The sequence below is a fragment of the Pan troglodytes genome, chromosome 12 (genome assembly GCF_028858775.2).
Source record: "Pan troglodytes isolate AG18354 chromosome 12, NHGRI_mPanTro3-v2.0_pri, whole genome shotgun sequence".
Classification (NCBI taxonomy): Eukaryota; Metazoa; Chordata; class Mammalia; order Primates; family Hominidae; genus Pan; species Pan troglodytes.
In genome coordinates this window covers 97178579-97198464 of record NC_072410.2, presented here as the reverse complement: position 1 = coordinate 97198464, position 19886 = coordinate 97178579, and the positions used below count along the sequence as shown (strand labels likewise).

The 19886-nt window shown below is 43.3% G+C and overlaps 1 protein-coding gene across 43 annotated transcripts in view; it reads right to left on the bottom strand.

Annotated features, from left to right (window-relative positions):
* DTNB (dystrobrevin beta) overlaps window positions 1–10752 on the bottom strand; it is a 296524-nt gene extending 285772 nt beyond the window's left edge. For all 43 annotated transcript variants that reach the window (XM_016948165.3, XM_016948172.3, XM_016948177.3 and 40 more), the window contains exon 1: window positions 10613–10752. The gene's annotated coding sequence lies outside the window, so the exon portion shown is untranslated. The remainder of the gene's footprint in view (window positions 1–10612) is intronic.
* Between the last annotated feature and the right edge of the window lie 9134 nt (window positions 10753–19886).

The following is a 19886-nucleotide window of genomic DNA, read 5'->3' as shown; positions in this document are numbered from 1 at the left end:
CTAGGTACAATATAGTCTTCTTTTTTTGTGCTCCATTTATTTAAGTGGAAATATATTTTTTTTAATTTTACTTTAAGTTCTGCGATACATGTGCAGAATGTGCAGGCTTGTTACATGGGTATACATGTGCCATGGTGGTTTGCTGCACCTATTGACCCGCCATCTAAGTTTTAAGCCCTGCATGCATTAGGTATTTGTCCTAATGCTCTCCCTCCCCTTGGCCCCCACCCCCCAACAGGCCCCTGTGTGTGTTGTTCCCTTCCCTGTATCCATGTGTTCTCACTGTTCAACTCCCACTTATGAGTGAGAACATGTGGTATTCTGTTTTCTGTTCCTGTGTTAGTTTGCTGAGAATGATGGCTTCCAGCTTCATCCATGTCCCTGCAAGGACATGAACTCATTCTTTTTTTATGGCTGCACAGTATTCGATGGTGTGTATGTGCCACATTTTCTTTATCCGTTCTATCATTAATGGGCATTTGGGTTGGTTCCAAGTCTTTGCTATTGTAAATAGTGCTGCAATAAACACAATGTGCATGTGTCTTTATAGGAGAATGATTTATAACCCTTTGGGTATATACCCATTAATGGGATTGCTGGGTCAAACGTTATTTCTGGTTCTAGCTCCTCAAGGAATCCCCACACCGTCTTCCACAATGGTTGAACAATATATTATTCTTTATGCTTTATATGTACTATCTCTTTATAACATTTTAGATCATCTACTTTTAGTAAATTCTCTGGTAAGTCTTATCCTGAGTGTTTTAGCAGGGGTGGGGAACACAGTTCTCCATATATTTCCATATATTTTATTATTGAAACAGAGTATACCAAATACCATAAGCTCTGTACTTTTATCCAAATATACATGAACTCCCATGAACTCTATAATTTGGTACAATAGCCATCATTTCAAAATCTTCAGCAACGTGTTCTACCAGTATCTCAACAACAGTTGCTAATACAGGATACTTTTCAGTTTTACACCAAACTCAAATTATTTATCTATATATCATTTCAGCCACTGTTACCAAACAAGAAGAACAAGAGTTTATGACTTTTTGTATTTTATTCCAAAACCTCAAAAAGAACTTCTAAAAATGTATTATTAACCTTAATAAAATTTTAAGGTACTGGATTATGACTGACAATCACTGAAAAACATCAATAAGTCTGTCTTTATATTCTGAATACTTAGTTTTTAAATATCTCAATTTATAACATTAGCCCATAATATCATTAGTAAATACCTTCAGGTACAATGTACTCAACAGTGTATATAAGTCCATATTTTAAATAGTATTTTTAGTAATTCTAAGCTATTTTTTATTACTCCTTCTTCATCAATCTGATGAGATCACCATTGTTTTTATATTATGCATTTGACTGACAAGTTCATAATATAAATAGAAGTATCCACTCTGTTTCTTTCTGGCTGTTCACATGTATTTGTATTATTACTTCAATCTTCTGCTGACTCTGAAACTTCAATCTGCATTTTCTTTGCAGGAATCTTTGTGAGCCATCTGTCTATTTAGCAAGGTTCATTTTATCAGGTAAATATGATCTGGAAGACCACTAAACCCAGCAGAGGTGAACTAAAACATGTGCTAAAACAATATAAGCAGGTAAATAAGGAGGATCACAGTATCAGCCCCTCCAGGCGGTGGGGTTCCCTAGCTTACCATACCTGACAGACATCATCAGACACACAGATGAAGTAAAGTGTCAACCTATGGGTCAAATACTGGTAAAACTTGATTGTTCATATTTTCTTGTAACACCCTGCCTAGAGGATCATTTTACATACCTCCCACTTTGGAGACTATTGCTCTTTTTAAAAGTAGGTGAGAAGACAAGACTGTGCTGAGCTTGAGGAGATTTTCAGGATTAGGGGTGTTAGAAGTAGAGAGGAAACTAAAGTCTAAGTGGTCAGGTAACTTGGCCTGAAGTTGCAAAGCTAGGAATCTGCGGAGTTTTGACCATGACGATGCTAAAGCGCTAGAGCCCATTTTCTTTCTACTGTGTCACATCGCCCCCTCCAGGGCAACATGAGGCCTCAAGGAATAAGGAAAGAACACAGGTCCCAAAACTGTGGTGCTGGATCAGACCTTAAATCATGGAGTTAAGTAGGATCTGGAAGAGAGTGCAGCAAAAAGTTTGGATCCTTGTTAGTTCTTACACTCTGTTCTATTCACAGAAAATAGAGTGTTTCACACCTGGACTACGTCTACACGCAGAAGTTACGTAACTCCCACAGTAAAGACTAAAGGAAAAGGAGAGAAGGCTTTGGAAGTGTCTCCAGGATGTCTCTGTACATGCCTTTGTGTTAAATAGCCTTTATTTCCTTTGAATCTTTTTGTTAATTTCTTAACCCTGCCAGCTCTCAGCTACGTCAAAGCATCCAAGTATTGAAATTTCTTATGTAAGTTCACCACCTCCCACCATCTCCCTGTCAGTTTTTCTTTGGATGTCCATTTAATTAAGAAGTCAGTGAGGGGCCAGGCGCGGTGGCTCACGCCTGTAATCCCAGCACCTTGGGAGGCTGAGGCGGGTGGATCACGAGGTCAGGAGATGGAGACCATCCTGGCTAAACACAATGAAACCCAGTCCCTAATAAAAATAGAAAAAAATAGCCAGATATGGTGACATGCGCCTATAGTCCCAGCTACTTGGGAGGCTGAGGCAAGAGAATCCCTTGAACCCAGGAGGTAGAGGTTACAATGAGCTGAGATCGTGCCACTGCACTCCAGCCTGGATGACAGAGCGAGACTCCGTCCCAAAAAAAAAAAAAGAAGTTAGTGATGACTAAGACTCTCATTAACACTTAGTTACAACAAGCCAAACTTTATTGAAAGAGAACTTCCTTGCTTATTTCAGAAAAATTCTCAAATATTCTTCCTCTACTACTTCTTTTCTCCTCTCTTTCAGATTAAAAAAAAAAAAAAAAAAGGCCAGGGAAAATAAATGTTCATAAAACCTCAAAGATTTGCTTTTTACAAATCTGAGAGAGTTCTCTAGGTTCCAATAAAAAAATTCAGTAACTGCACTCCACTACAACAAAGAGTTCTGAGTAGCTAAATATAACCTCACAGGGCTGTGGTAACTCTTAAATCAATATCATGTAAAGCATTTAGCACAATGGCATCCAGTAAGAGCCCAATAAATGTTAGCTACTATTATTGATATTATTAGGTACTATTCAAATATAGTGAAGTTACGATGATATTTAGTCCAAACCTGATTACTACAGCATTTCAGTCCTATTTTAACTTATATATAATGTTAGTATACAAAAATTCAAGTTTAAAATGTGTTTTCTTTAAAGGTTGTGAGGTTTTTTGTTAAAAGTGAATTAACAAGTAAATCATATACATCTGTTTCTCTCAGTTACCTACAACTCAAGAGAGATCTGTCCTATTCTTGACATGTTAAAGAGGGGAAAAAATAATTTCAAGAAATGCCCCAAAAAAAGGCCTCCATAAAATTCAACACCCAATTAAAAATACTTACCAAGAACAGAAGAAAACTTCCTTAAATTGACAAAAGACATCTTCCAAAAACCAACAGTAAACATCATATCTAACAGTGAAACACTGGAAACATTACCACTCAGGAAAAAGATTAAAATGCCCATTATTATACTTATTCTTGTACTGGAAGGCCTAGGCAATGCCAAAACAAAGAAAAAAGTCTTTGTATAAAGTTGAGAAAGGAGCTTGGTTAATTAAATCTTCTAGAAAGTGGCCAGTAAGTACATTCTTTGATGCATCCTCTCTGCTCTAAATACACAATAATGGATAAAATATTTTTTAACAATTTTTTTTAATTAGGCTCAAAAAAACAAGATAAACCTCTATTTGGAGAAACAGAATAGATACACAAAGTTGCAAGCAGGACTGAAGCTCTAGGCTTGCTGGATCCGGAGTCTAGAACCAGGTGTGCACTTCCTGCAGGTAGTAATAACAGAAAGCAAAGGAGGATGAAGACACGGAGATATCTGGGCCAGACCCACTGCTCAAGGCCAGCAATGATGCTGGAGCTGAAAGGAAGCTAAAAAATACTGCTGCCAATCTCTGCCTAGAACTACAGTTTATCTAATACTCTAGGCTTAGATAAGTGGGAAGATATAAACAGCCTCAGGACCATACTCTATGAGAGGATCCAAAATAGCCCAATTAACTCAAAGGGCAGGACCCCTGACCCACAATTATCATATCTGATTCTAGACTGAGGCCCAGTAGGTCAGCTGAAGCACCTGAAATATCACCACACAGAGGACAGTGGGCACAGAAGATAAGAAAACAAAATCAAAAAAAAAATAAATAAAATAAAATCAAAAGCACTCACTCTGAAAATGGGTCTGTAATTTGGCTGGGTGTGGTGGCTCACGTCTTTAATCCCAACACTTTGGGAGGCTGCGGCAGGCGAATCACTTGAGGTCAGGAGTTCGAGACCAGCCTGGCCAACATGGTGAAACCCTGTCTCTACTAAAAATACAAAAATTAGCCAGGCGTGGTGGCGGGTGCCTATAATCCCAGCTACTCGGGAGGCTGAGGCAGGAGAATCGCTTGAACCTGGGAGGCAGAGGCAGAGGCTGCAGTGAGCTGAGATCATGCCACTGTATTCCACCCTAGGCGACAGAGCCAGACTCCATCTCAAAAAAAAAAGTCTGTAATTCAAAACTTCAAAACACATGAAGAGATACACTGCAAGAAAGACAGCCAACAAAACCAATGACTAAATATTATTCCAGGTGAAGTTTAACTTTACAGAACAGTCTGACATACTTATTATATAAGTACATTTAGGGTACTTGGACATAAATTTTAAAAATTATTGGGAATGCAAATGATACAGTCACTTTGAAAGATAGTTTAATAGTTTCCTACAAAGCTTGATATATTCTTACCATTCAACCCAGCAATCACTCTCCTAGGTATTTTCCCAAATGAGTTACAAATTTAATGTCTACACAAAAACCTGCACACGGATGTTTATAGCAGTTTTATTCAAAAATTGCCAAAAACTAGAAGCAACCAAGATGTCCTTCAGTAGGTGAACGAATAAACAAACTGTGGTGCTTCCATAAAAAGGAATATTATCATTCGGTGCTAAAAAGAAATGAGCTGGCCGGACGCGGTGGCGCACGCATGTAATCCCAGCACTTTGGGAGGCCGAGGCAGGCGGATCATGAGGTCAGGAGATCGAGACCATCCTGGTTAACATGGTGAAACCCCGTCTCTACTAAAAATACAAAAAATTAGCCAGGCGTGGTGGCGGACGCCTGTAGTCGCAGCTACTCGGGAGGCTGAGGCAGGAGAATGGTGTGAATCCGGAAGGCAGAGCTTGCAGTGAGCCGAGATCGCGCCACTGCACTCCAGCCTGGGCCACAGAGCGAGACTCAGTCTCAAAAAATAAAAATTAAAAAAAAGAAATGAGCTATCAAGTCGCAAAAAAGACTTAGAGGAAACTTAAATGCATACTGCTAAGCAAAAGAAGCCAATCTGAGTAGGCTCCATACTACATGATTCCAAATCTATGACATTTCCAACTCTGGAAAAGGTAAAACTATAGCCATGTAATGACATTTATTCTGTCTGTACTGTTGAGTATTTTACAAGTGAGCCCCTTGCAGGGTTGTAGCATGCAGTCATGCCATGTAATGGCATTACATGTCATGCCATGTTAATGATACATGACATTACGCACTTGTCAAAACCCATAGAACTATACAATACAAAGAGTGAACTCTAAATCATGAACTTTAACAACAATGTATCAATATTAGTTTATCAATTATAATAAATGTAGCATACTAACGCAAGATGTTAATAATAGGAGAAACCATATGGGAAAGAGTGGGTATATGGAAACTCCATACTATTCAGCCACATTGGTCAAAATTGTGTTAATCTATTTTTATTCCATTATGTATATTGTTTTAAAAACTGTATTACTGACAATTGCACTTGAGTACATACACAAAAGAAATGGAAACAGAGACTTAAACAGACATACAGATACCAATGTTCATAGCAGCACTCCTTATAATGGCCAAAACGGGGAAACAACCCAAACGTCCATCAATGAATGAATAAACAAAATGTGGTATATTCATACCATGGAATATTATTCAGCCTTAAAAAGGAAATTTTCACACATGCTACAATATGAATGAACTTTAAGGACATTATACTAAGTGAAATCAGCCAGATACAGAAGGGCAAATATTGTAATGACTCCATTCATATGAGGTACCTAGAGTAGTCGAATTCATAGAGAAAGAAAGTAGAATGGTGGTTGCCAGGCGCTGAGGGAAGAATGGGGAGCTGGTGTTTAAGGGGTACAGAGTTTCAGTTGGGGATGATGAAAAAGCTCTGGAGACAGTGGTGATGGCTGTGCAACAATGTGAATGTATTTCACGCTACAGAACTGTACACTTAAAAATGGTTAAAATTGTTATTTTTATGTTATGTGTATTTTACTATAATAAAAAAAGTTAAAGAGTGCTGAAAAACTGGTCATCCAAATTGAAAAAAAAAATTGTATCTTTTCATTATACCATACATAGAAATAAATTCCATCTGGAAAGCAAAACTTTTTTAAACTTTTGGAAGAAACTCTAAGAATATATCATTAACACCATGAGAGACAGAAAATTTTCTTAAACCAGATACACACCCAAAAAAAGACAAGCCATTTAAGGGAAATTTTTCATAAATATGACATTAAACTTAAATGGTATATACAACCAAATACATTGTTAACAAAGGGAAAGAAAAGCCTAGGGCTGGCAGGATGCATTTGCAACACACAGACCCATGGAAGAATCAGCATCTAAAGGAACCCAACTGCTCCTCAGTGAGTAAAAGGACACGTGCGCTGTGATGTAAGTCCACAACCGGGCCAGGTGCAGGGGCTCATGCCTGTAATCCCAACGCTTTGGGAGGATCACTTGCCAGCCTGAGCAACATGGCGGGACTGCATCTCTACAAAAAATTTTAAAATTAGCCGGGCGTGGTGGCACGCAAGTGTAGTCCCAGCTACTTGGGAGAATCACTTGAGCCCTGGAGTGCCACTGCACTCCAGTCTGGGCAACAGAGGAAGACCCTATCTCAAAAAAAAAAAAAAAAAAAAAAAAAAAAAAAAAAAAAGCCTACAACTGAATACACTAAGCAGTTGAAAATAAATGGATTAAATCCACAAGTAGCAACACGGTTATAGCCCCATCAGTTATGAAGTAAAATGCATACCTCTGACCCAGCAACTGTAGTTTTTCATTCACTGCAGCAACGGTCCTTAATGAGAATACTAAATAAACTACAATACATACTACATAAGAGATTGTGTAGTAGTTAAGAAGACTCAGGTTGATTCCTGTGTTCCAACATGAAAAAATCTCAAAATCATTCTGTTAGGGGAAAAAACTGCAGAATGTGTTTGGTATGACGTCATTAATGCAGAGGAGAAAAAGCTCTGCTCTTTTTTTATTCTGTATTACCTATATATACATGAAAATACATAGAGAATAGCCTGGAAAGACCACAAAAACTGATAACTTCTGTTTCTGTGAGTAGGTCAAGGGGGCCTTTATTCTGTCTATACTGTTTGAGTATCAGATGAGTTTGTGTTCCCTATATATACATGAAAATACATAGAGAATAGTCTGGAAAGACCACAAAAACTGATAACTTGTTTCCATGAGTAGGTCAAGGGGGCCTTTATTCTGTCTGTACTGTTTGAGTATCTGACAAGTGAGGGTGTGTTCTGAGCCACCTGCAGAGTTGCAGCACACAGTCACACAGAGTGTGCACTACACAACTCCAGCAGCTGCCAGGCACAAGGACTCCAATGTGAATGGTGCTCCCTAAAGCTGGGCAGAATACAATCTACACAACTAGATGCCACAGCTCTGATGCTCGTGTAATTCGAAATCAATAAAAGGGAGTAGGGAAGATAGAGAATGGACTGCAAACCAGCATAAGGGAACATTCTGGGGCGATGGAAATTTCTTGATTGGAATGGTGGTTACAAAGTATACAGCAGTCCCCCCTCAGAAATAAACAATTTGTAAGTTTTAAGTTGTGTACCATTCTGAATAGCGTGACGAAATTTTGTGCCATCCCACTCTGTCCCACCTGGGATATGAACTATCCCTTTCTCCAGCATATCCACACTGCATAAGCCACCCTCTGGTTACTCACTTAGTAGCTGTCTCAATGATCAGATTGACTGTCACGGTATCACAGTGCTTGTGTTCAAGTGACCATTGTTTTACTTAATAATAAAGTGCAAAAGTAGTGATGCTGGCAATTGGGATATGCCACAGAGAAGCCAAACATATGCCTAAGAGAAGTCATTAATCTCTCATGGCAACTAATTTATAAGTTAAAACTTTATCATAGATACTTAAGTATAGGGAAAAAACAGTCTATATAGGGTTTGGAATTAGCTGTGGCTTCAGGCATCCACTGGTGCTCTTGGAACATATCCCTGAGGCTAATGGGGGGACTACTGTACACATTTTTCCAAAACTCATCCAACCGCACACGGGAAATCTGTGCATTTTATTGTGTCAACTATACGTCAAAAAGTTGGTTTTAAAATAAATATATAAACAAAATATCATTGAGAGAGCCTGGAATAAGGCACCCAATATTGTAGAACCTAGGCACCTCTCAACAAGAGACCTGCTGGCTGTACAGTCCTGAAACAGGAGAAATAAATTTACTTCTTCAAGGCTTCCTATACAATGCCAGATTTTGATTATTACTTATTTTTCACACGAAGAAACTAAGGCCCTGAGAGAGTAACATAAAGACATAAAATAAACAATAAGTTGAAATTCTCTTGGTTCTGAGTCTAATTTTCTAACCATAGGTAGAAATTTGTCTCTCGGGCATAGTGGACATCCAAAAACTCTGCCAACACTACCTTGACTGCACAACCCCTTTCAAAGGCAATTCCACTTATGCATGATAAAAATCCTTAGAGAACTCATAAAAGGTCAAGTTTTAATTTGGCAGACAAAGTAACCCAACAGGCACTGCAACCCAGGTTACTGAAACAGCAGCCTGGAGCTCCAGAGTTCAGAGATTCAACCAAGGCAGAGCACAGGTAGAATTCCAGCCCTTACAGAGAAGCAGAGGCACCAACAGCCTCGCACTACAGGTCTAAGACCCAAGAACCAGGACGAAAATGAAAAAGTGTTCTCTAGACAACACTACCCTCTTCCTTCTCAAGTGATAGAAAAAGCCAATGGGAGAAGGAACAAAATGGGATGATCTCAAGCAACAGGCCAAGGAGCAAGCTCTTGAAGGCCAACATGAAAGACACATGGGAAAGTGGTAGCATGGCCACAGAAACCAAGACCTCGCCGCCTTAGCCATTGCTTTAACATGCCCAGACCTCAGAACCGGGGTTGCCTCGCATAGCAAAAAAAAAAAAAAAAAAAAAAAGAGGCAGAGAGAGAGAACTTGTGGAACAGGGGAAATCCAGCAACCTTCCCTAACACTAGAGTGACTGACACTGCTCCATGGCAAATGTGGCCAAACCTTGCTTGTCCATTCATTCATGCAACAGACACTTATGGCTCAACCGCTGTGAGCCAGGCAACATTCTGAAGATTTAGCAGTCAATAGTCATGGAGCTTATTTCTAGTTGGGAAGGAAGGAAACTTCCTTTCTTTCCAAACGTCTTTTTTCCCCATCTAAGAGCCCCCTTTAAATGTTACCCGTAGGAGCCTTCAAAACTCTCCCAAATTTCTCCCATAGGCTTCTTTTGACCTTTCTGCTTTATCCCCAAAACCACGCAATTTATGGCTCCAATTTCCCAATACTGGGAAAAGACAAAAGAGACCGAAAGTAAATAGGGCATGCGACATAAAATTCGACGCTCCTTTGTATTTCATGTGCATACCTTCACAGCCACACTGTCAGCACCTCAATAACATGAGGGTGTTCCATACTATTTCGTGGCCCCAGTGCTGACTACGGGTCGCTACCCACGGTAGCTGGAAGGTCTTCCTAATCCCAAGGCCTGGCACAGGAATTTAAGGGCAAGTATTCGTCACCGGCATCCTCCTCTCGGGACACTTCTTTCCTGTCCAGGGTGACCTCCTGGACAGGTTCGCTATTAGGCGCCTCGGGAAACAGTGATTTGGGGTGATCTGAAATAAATACCCTTCCCTCTGCCAGGGCCTGCCCGCCTCACCTGCCCTCTGCCAGGACCTGCCTCACTCGCCCCTTCAGCACCTAACGCAGAGCCGCCTCCAGGCGAGCCGGGCTCGGGCAGCATCAGCCCGGCGCCGGGCCCCCGCTCGCGCCCGTGCCCCGGCGCGTTCCGGACCCCGAGACCCCTCCCGGCCCGGGATCCGCCGCATCCCCTCTGCCTGTCCCTCCGGGGCTAGCCGCGCCGTCCCACCTCGCAGCCGCGCGCGGTGCAGCGGCCCCGGCTCCCCGCGCCCTCCCCGACTCCTGCAGCGCCGCACCCGCAGGCTCCCGGGTCCCCAGTCCCGGCGCAGCGCGAGCTGCCGTCCCGCACCTCGCGGGCGCGAGGCTCCAGCCCAGCTCGGCTCCCCACAGCCCCGGCGGCGGCCGCAGACCCCCACCTTGCTCACTTCCCCGCCGGAGCAGGGGTCGTCAGGAAGGTCTCCTGCGGCCTCACTCCTCCGCACGCTCCGGCCCGGCCCCCTCGGCTGAGGCAGCGGCGGCGCCTACTCAGGCCCCGGAGCCACCCCCGCGGCGAACGTTCGCAGCGCCCGGCTCGCGCCGCTTCTCCGCCCGGCACGCGCAGCGCCCGCCCCCGGCGCGAGGGCGCGAGGGCGGAGGGCGGAGGGCGGATGGGCGGGCGCGCGCCCAGCGCGAGCGCGCGGCCGGGGGCGTGGCTTCCGCGCGCGGGGAGGGGGCGGGAGCGGCCGAGCACCCCCCTCCACCCCGCCCCCGCGGCCGCGCCCCGCCCCCCGGTCGCCGGCGGGTTCCGGGCAGGCGGGAAGCTGGCTCCATCCAGGCTTCTCCCGCTCGCTGGCGTCGGGCCGGGTGTCTTTCCATCCGCAGGTATCCGCCGGCGGGGTGCCCGGCCCGACGTGACTACCCGACAAAGAATGCAAAGAGCCACCCCGTGAATCATTCTCCGCGCCTGGGGCACAAGCCTGTGCCCGAGTGACCCCCGTGAACTCCGCAAGCTAGCCCAGCCGCGGCGTGCGCCCCGCGCTGCACCAGGTGCCTGTGGGCGCACGATCACGGTCACGGCGCCTGGGCTCGAGGCGCCCCAAACTTAGCGGGGAAAACAGCCATGTACACAACCAAGTCCGATGACCCGTGCAGAGCCAAGCCACGGTGCGATGCTGGCACAGAAGCTAGAGATGACTTCTGCTTGGACGCCGCAGAGGGCTAGAGGCGGCATTTATGGTCAACCTCGAAGGAAGAAAAAGAAGTCCTAGGAGGAAAAAGGGAGGACATTAGGGCTGGGAAAACAGTTTGGGCAAAGGAGCCGGGGCAGCCAGGTTTACCATCTCAGCACCAGCTTTTTTGTGTTTTACTGTTATCCATCTTTTATAGAATTCTTTCCAAACTGTGAAATACAGGAGATGGTGCCAAATTAGAATATAGCAAGGACTTTTTGAATGGTTCAAATGGTCATTCTCAACGTTACTTAAGACTCAAAACAGCAACGTCCTTTGGGGGCTATTGGTCAATGATGAAGGCTGTAAGCTCCAGAGCTAAGCGACCCCAGGCCTGCATGCTGGGAGTATGGTTTTCACTGCTTTTTGGCACCTTACGGTAAGGCAGATCGTGCCACCTCCTGCTGCTGCCTGCCTGCCTGCCTGCCTGCCTTTAGAACACCCTCTTCCTCCTCCTCTCCTCTTTTTATTTTTAAACTCCTATGGTGAAGGAAATGCTGATAACCAACTTTGTTAAATGGGAACAAATAGGTTCCTCAAAAGATGAGCATTTTCTGGCCTGCTGCGGAGGCTGATGCCTGTAATCCCAGCACTTTGGGAGGCTGAGGCAGACGGATCACTTGAGGTCAGGGGTTCGAGACCAGCCTGGCCAACATGGCGAAACTGTCTCTACTAAAAATACAAAAATTAGCCGGGCGTGGTGGTGTACGCCGTAATCCCAGCTACTTGGGAGGCTGAGGCAGGAGAATCGCCTGAACCTAGGAGGCAGAGGTTGCAGTGAGTCGAGATGGTGCCACTGTACTCCAAGTCTGGGCAAGAGAGTGAGACTCCATCTCAAAATAAATAAATGAAGATGGACATTTTACCTTTTACCTTACATATACAAAGTGTGTGAATATTTTCATGCTTGAGGAGACTTATCTCTTGTAGGCACGGTCTTGGCTATGTTTTGTACATATTAAGATACTCAGAATACAGATAAGAGACCTCTAGCTTCTTTTTTGCCCTTTTTGAGCACCGCCTATGTGGAAGGCATTGAGAGGGGTAAAACATTGATTCTGTTCTTTGGAGAAAAGATGTGTAAATAATATAAAATAAATGTGTAAATATCGCTTGATATGTTTGGTTTATTGATTGAAACCAAGGTAATTTCAATATGTGGACTAGACAATCATAAACTGTAAGGGAATTAAATACTTCAAGGACATTGTATTGGCATCTCTCCATCTCTGTTCTCTATTTCTTCACTTCCCACATCCTCAGAAAACTTTTCAAACACCTTTCAATCATTCTCCCCCTCTCACTCCAAAATTACCAACTTCTCTTTACTTGTCTCTTTCCTTCATCATCTATTCATGTTTAAGCTTTTCCTGTCCTCAAGAAAAAGGAAGAAACCCTTTCGCTGTCCCTCTAGATTCTGCTTCAGTTACTAGTCCCTCTCTGAGTTTTCCTTCATAAATATCTTGAAAGTCATCTACCCTCATCTCTACCTCCTCAGCAGCGCCTCAGCTCCTCAAACCTATGTAGTTTCTGTCCACACCACATCACTGCATTGCTCTCAGTCATGAATGGCTTGTTTGATCCTAAATACCACAAGCCATCTCTGAGTCCTCATATTAGAACTCTCAGTAACATTGAACAGAGTACCCCACTCTTTCTGAAACTCCCTTGGTGTCATGGCATGACTCCTGTCTTAACCCCTGTGACCACTTCTCAGTTTCACAGATTCTCTCCTCAGCTGGTCTCACGCCACACATTCTCCCTGGACCATTCCATCCACTCCGCGTCTTTATCTACCGCATATCAGCAACTCCCAAGTGCACTCTCTCTAGCTCAGGCCACTCATCTGGGTTCCTTATTCACAAAAGCCCGCCAGACTTCTCCACCCGGGTGTCCTAGAGGTACCCCACGTTCTACATGTCTAAACTACTGTCCACCCAGTTGACCAATTCAGAAACTGGGGTGCCATTCTTGATTCCTTCTTCTCCCACCACCCCTCTGCCCTGACTCCATACCCAACAACCACTAAGTCCCATTGATGCTTCCTCATAAATAAATAACTAGAATCTTTCCCTCTTAGCCCACCTCCCCTAAACTAATGCAGCAGCTTTGTTTGTTTGTTTTGAGACGGAGTCTCGCTCTGTCACCCAGGCTGGAGTGCAGTGGCACGATTTTGGCTCACTGCAACATCCGCCTCCCAGGTTCACGGGATTCTCCTGCCTCAGCCTCCTGAGTAGCTGGGATTACAGATGCCCATCATCATGCCTGGCTAATTTTTATATTTTTAGTTAGAGACGGGGTTTCACCATGTGGACCAGCCTGGTCTCAAACTCCTGGCCTCAAGTGATCCACCTGCCTTGGCCTCCCAAAGTACTGGGATTACAGGAGTGAACCACTGCGCCTGGCCATGCAGCTGCTTTTTATGTGGTCTCCCTGCCAGTCTTGCTGCTTCCAATCCATCTTCCATGCTGCAGATTAGAGAAAGCTTTCAAAAATTTACCACCCCTGGTGTCACTGTCTAGCACTTCCCTTAATCTAGTCCTTGCCCATTGTCTCCAATCCATCTTCTATTGCTTCCTCCCCACACACCATACAAACTCCTGGAATGTTTCCACTTCCCCTTGGCTCCACACCTTTGTGCTTGTTTCTGTCTCTTTTTGGAATGTCATTTGAATACAAGCAAAGAATATCCAACATATGTGTCACTGGGGTTCTACATATGTTGAAGCTATAATCTAAGAATCTTTCTGAAAATAAGATATAAACCTATAAGGCCTACATTTACCTGGGAAAATTGCCAGAGGCTGAACTCTGAGAGCTATGCTATTTACAGTGTTAAACTGATAATAATAATAATCTTCAAGGTCTGCAGGTACAAAGTTCAAATTGTTTAAAAGGGTAAGAAAATTGGACTGCAGGCCAGGTGCGGTGGCTCAAACTTGTAATCCCAGCACTTTGGGAGGCTGAGGTTGGCAGATCACTTGAGGTCAGGAGTTCGAGACCAGCCTGGCTAACATGGTGAAACCCTGTTTCTCCTAAAAATGCACAAAATTAGCCAGGTGTGGTGGTGCACACCTGTGATCCCAGCTACTCGGGAGGCTGAGGCAGGAGAATCGCTTGAACCCGGGAGGTGGAGGTTGCAGTGAGCCGATATTGCGCCATTGCACTCCAGCTTGGGCAACAAGAGCAAAAATCTGCCTCAAAAAAAAAAAAGAAAGAAAGAAAGAAAAGAAAATTGGGCTGCAGGACTTTAAAGGTGGCTGCCAATTTTTTTTATCATTCCTCTCCATCCAGGATGGCCTTACTGAATTGCTCGGCCAATAGAACATTCAATATTCTGGGATTTCCAATCCCAGGTCACAAAAAGTCTTTAAGTGTCCACTTGAGTTTGGGTCCTTGGTCTTTGGGAACACTTTTTTTATTTTTTATTTTTATTTATTTATTTATTTATTTTTTGAGATGGACTTTCACTCTTTCACCCAGGCTGGAGTGCAGTGGCACGATCTCTGCTCACTGCAACCTCTGCCTTCCGGTTTCAAGCGATTCTCCTGCCTCCGCCTCCCGAGTAGCTGGGACTACAGGTACCCACCACCACACCTGACTAATTTTTGTATTTTTAGTAGAGACAGGGTTTCACCATATTGGCGAGGCTGGTCTTGAACTCCTGACCTCATGCCACCCGCCTCAGCCTCCAAAAGTGCTGGGATTACAGGCATGAGCCACTGTGCCTGGCCAGAACACTTATTCTTAAAGCCCCGAGCTGCTATGTAAAATACGTAACTCCCCACAAAGGTCCTACATGGAGAAGGAGAGGACCTAGCCGATTCTTGCTGGTATGAGTGAAATCGTCATGAAAGCCCTACATCAGCAGAATACCACTGAGTGACCTCAGTTGAAGCCACAGGGAACAGAAGAATCATCCAGCCAAGCCCTACCCAAATCCCTAACTCCAAAGACTGTGAAATTATAATTAAAATGGTTCTTACTTTAAGCCATTCTTTTTAGGGTAGGTGGTTTATTATGGAGTCTAGTAGCCAAAATAGTTGGTATCACCCGTCTCAAGAACAACAAACAAGCGAGGCAGTAGTGATACAGCATTTTCAGCATTTTCTGGAAACTTAAGGAACAAAGATGCAAGCCAAGGATTTTATATCCATCCATTCATGCTGTTTTTAAAACATCTAGTCGATAAAAAAGAACTGTTTACAAAATGCACAACTCAAAGAATACTGCACATGCAAGCCCATCTTAAGCATCTAGTAGAGCAGGGTCAGCAAATTTTTCTAAAGCATCTGATAGTAAACATTTTAGGTTTGGTAGTCTAACTACACCAGCCTGCTACTGTAGCACATAAGCAACCATACATGATATGTCAATAAGTGGGCGTGGCTATGTTCCGATAAAATTATATTTACAAAAACAGACTTGGAGCTGGATTTGGCCCATGAGCTACAGTTTGCCACCCCTATACTAGAGGAAAAGGAATAAATTTATCAAGTAAGCACATCAAAAAACACAAGGCCTGTATGATTTAAGAAAATAATATACCATGATCCAAGTGGGGTTTATGCATTAGTCTGCTAGAGCTGCCATCACAAAGTATTCAGACTGGTTGGCTTAAAGAACAGAAATTCATCTTTTCATAGTTTTGGAGGCTACAAGTCCTAGATCAAGATGTTGGCAAGGGTGGGGCATGGTGGCTTATGCTTGTAATCTCAACACTTTGGGAAGCAGAGGAGGAAAGTTTGCTTGAGCCTATCAGTTCAAGACCAGGCTGGGCAACATGGTAAGACCCCACCTCTAAAAAAAAGAAAAATTTTTTTTTCTTTTTTTAAGACAGTCATGCTCTGTCACCCAGGCTGGAGTGCAGTGGTGTGATCTCGGCTCACTGCAACCTCCGCCTCCCAGGTTCAAGCGATTATCCTGCCTCGCTTTCCAAGTAACTGGGATTACAGGTGCATGCCACCTCACCCGGCTAATTTTTGTTTAATTTTTAGTAGAGACGGAGTTGGTCTCAAACTCCTGACCTCGGGTGATTCACCCGCCTCAGCCTCACAAAGTGCTGGGATTACAGGAGTGAGCCACCATGCCTGGCCACTGCAAAAAAAAAAAAAATTGGTATTTTTTTTGAGGTGGAGTCTCGCTCTGTCACCCAGGCTGGAGTGCAGTGGTGTGATCTCGGCTCACTGCAAGCACCGCCTCCCAGGTTCACACCATGTTAGCCAGGATGGTCTCGATCTCCTGACCTAGTGATCCGCCTGCGTCGGCCTTCCAAAGTTCTGGGATTACAGGCGTGAACCACTGCGCCAGGCCTACCTCCTCTTCTTATAAGGACGCTAGTCCTATTGAAGTAGGACCCACCTCTAATAACCTCCTGTAACTTAATTACCTCTTTAAAGATCCTATCTCCAAATATAGTTACATTCTGGGGTACCGGGGATTAGGACTTCAACAACCTAAATGTAAAAGCTAAGAAACTCTTAGAAGAAAACAGAGCTGTAAATCTTCATTACCTTGGGGCTGGTAAAGGCAAATGACAAAAGAAAATATAAATACATTAGACGTTATCAAAATTTAAAACTTTTGTACGTCAAAATATACTCTCAAGATGAAACGACAGCCAACAGAATGGGCAAAAATATTTCCAGATAATATATGTAATAAGGGACTTATATCCAAAATATATAAGGAATAGACACAACAATTATAAAACAAATCACCCAATTGCAAAATGGGCAAAATATTTGATCAGACATTTCTCCAAAGAAGATATACAGAAGAACAATAAGCACACAGAAAGATGCTTGACTTGATTAACTATTAGGGATATGCAAATCAAAAACACAATGAGATACCACTTCATCCCACCAGATGACTGTTACTGGACAATAAAAAAAAGAATGGAGTGTTGATACATGCTGCCACATAGATAAACCCTGAAAACATTATATGCTAAGTGAAAGAAGCCAGTCACTGAAGACTACATATCGTATGATTCCATTTTATTTTATTTTATTTATTTTTTGAGATGTAGTCTCACTCTGTCGCCCAGGATGGAGTGCAGTGGCTCAATCTTGGCTCACTGCAACCTCTGCCTCCTGGGTTCACATGATTCTTCTGCCTCAGCCTCCCGAGCAGCTGGGATTACAGGCGCCCACCACCACGCCCGGCTAATTTTTGTATTTTTTTAATAGAGACAGGGTTTCCACTATGTTGGTCAGACTGGTCTCGAACTCCTGACCTCGTGATCTGCCCGCCTCGGCCTCCCAAAGTTCTGGGATTACAGGCGTGAGCCACCACACCCAGCCTGATTCCATTTTATGAAATATCTAGAATAGGCAAATCTGTAGAGACAGAAAGGATATTAGTGGATGCATGGGGCTGGAGAGGTTGGAGGGAGTGAGGAGTAGCTGCCAGTGGGTATGGGATTGCTTTTGGAAGTGATGAGGATGTTCTTAAGTTGATCGTGGTGATGGTTGCACAATTCTTGTTAATATACTAAAAACCATTTAATTGTAAACTTTACATGGGTGAATTATAAGGTTTGTAAATTTTATCTAAAAAAGTTGTTTTTTTTTTCTTTGTTGTTGTTGTTGCTGTTGTTGTTTCAGACAGGGTCTTACTCTGTTGCCCAGGCTAGAGTACAGTGTCACCCAGCTCACTGCAGCCTCGACCTCCCAGGTTGAAGCAATCCTCCCACTTTAGCCTCTCTCTCAAGCAGATGGGACCACAGGTGTGCACCACTGCACCCAGCTAATTTTTTACTTTTTTTGTAGGGACAAGATCTCACAATGTTGTCTAAGCTGATCTTGAAATCCTGGGCCCAAGTCATCTTCCCGCCTTAGCCTCCCAAAGTGCTGGAATTATAGGTATGTGCCACGGCACCCAGCCAGCTGTTTTTTGTTTGTTTGGTTGTTTGTTTTTTGTTTTTTGTTTTTTGTTTTTTTGAGATGGAGTCTCACTCTGTCTCCCAGGCTGGAGTACAGTGGCCCGATCTTGGCTGACTGCAAGCTCCACCTCCCTGGTTCACGCCATTCTCCTGCCTCAGCCTCCCCAGTTGCTGGGACTACAGGCGCCCACCACCATGCCCGGCTAATTTTTTTTGTATTTTTAGTAGAGACGGGGTTTCACCGTGTTAGCTAGGATGGTCTCGATCTCCTGACCTCATGATCCGCCTGCCTCGGCCTCCCAAAGTGCTGGGATTACAGGGGTGAGCCACAGTGCCCGGCCACCAGCTGCTTTTATCAAAAAATAAAACGATAAAACCCTCCTCAAAGATGTATGTGTATGCTTGAACAAGACATCACTTGGTTTTGTTTAAAATATCCTAACGTTATTAAGATAACAATTCTCCTTATGTTAATTTATAAATTTAATATGATTCTCCAAAAAATATAAACAATTTTTTTCTGTAGCTATACAAGTTGATATCAAAGTTTATGTGGAAAAATAAACACTCAAGGATAACTAGTAAGACACAGAAAAGAAAGAGGTATGAGAGGAGACTAGCCCTAGCAAATATTAAAACATGCTATAGAGCTTTTTGAATGAAAACAGTGTGGTTCTGGCACATGAATAGGCAGACCAATGAAATCAAATAGAAAGTTCAGAAATTAACTTACTGCTTATGAAAATCCAGTAGACAATAAACAGTCAAATGGCTGAGGCAAAGATGGGCTTTTTAATAAATGGTGTTGGGAGTCTGAGTGCGGTGGCTCATGCCTGTAATCCCAGCACTTTGGGAGGCCGAGGCAGGCAGATCACTTCAGGTTAGGAGTTCAAGACCAGCCTGGCCAACATGGTGAAACCCTGTCTCTACTAAAACATACAAAAATTAGCCGGGCGTGGTGGTGGGCGCCCATAATCCCAGCTACTCAGGAGGCTGAGGCAGGAGAATCGCTTGAACCCAGGAGGCGGAGGTTGCAGTAAGCCAAGATCACCGCCATTGTACTCCAGCCTGGGAAACAGAGCGAGACTCCTCAAAGAAAACAAAAAATGGTGTTGGAGCAATTGAATATTTGTGCTCTGTCGTGAGATTATGGAAAAACACATTGCTGTAAGAAATGAAAAATAGTATAGCCCTTATGGAGAAGCATTTGGTAAGATTTAATGAAACGATTTGTACATTTACATTTCAGCCTAGCACTCCCACTTCTAGGAATTTATGCTAAAGATACCTCCGAAATACATAGGCATACTTACATATGTAAGTTTCTTCATTGCACCATAATTTGGAAAAATATTTGTATTTGCATAGGAAACTACCTAAATACCCAAACATAAAAGATTAGTTGAATACATTATGGTACTTAAATACAATGGGATACTAGGAAGCCATCAAAAGGAATGAAGAAGATCTTTACTGACTGATATGTGGTCATTTCCAAGATATATTATTGGGTTTTTTGGTTTTGTTTTGTTTTGAGACAGGATCTTGCTCTGTCATCAAGGCTGGAGTGCAGTGGTGCAATCATATCTCACT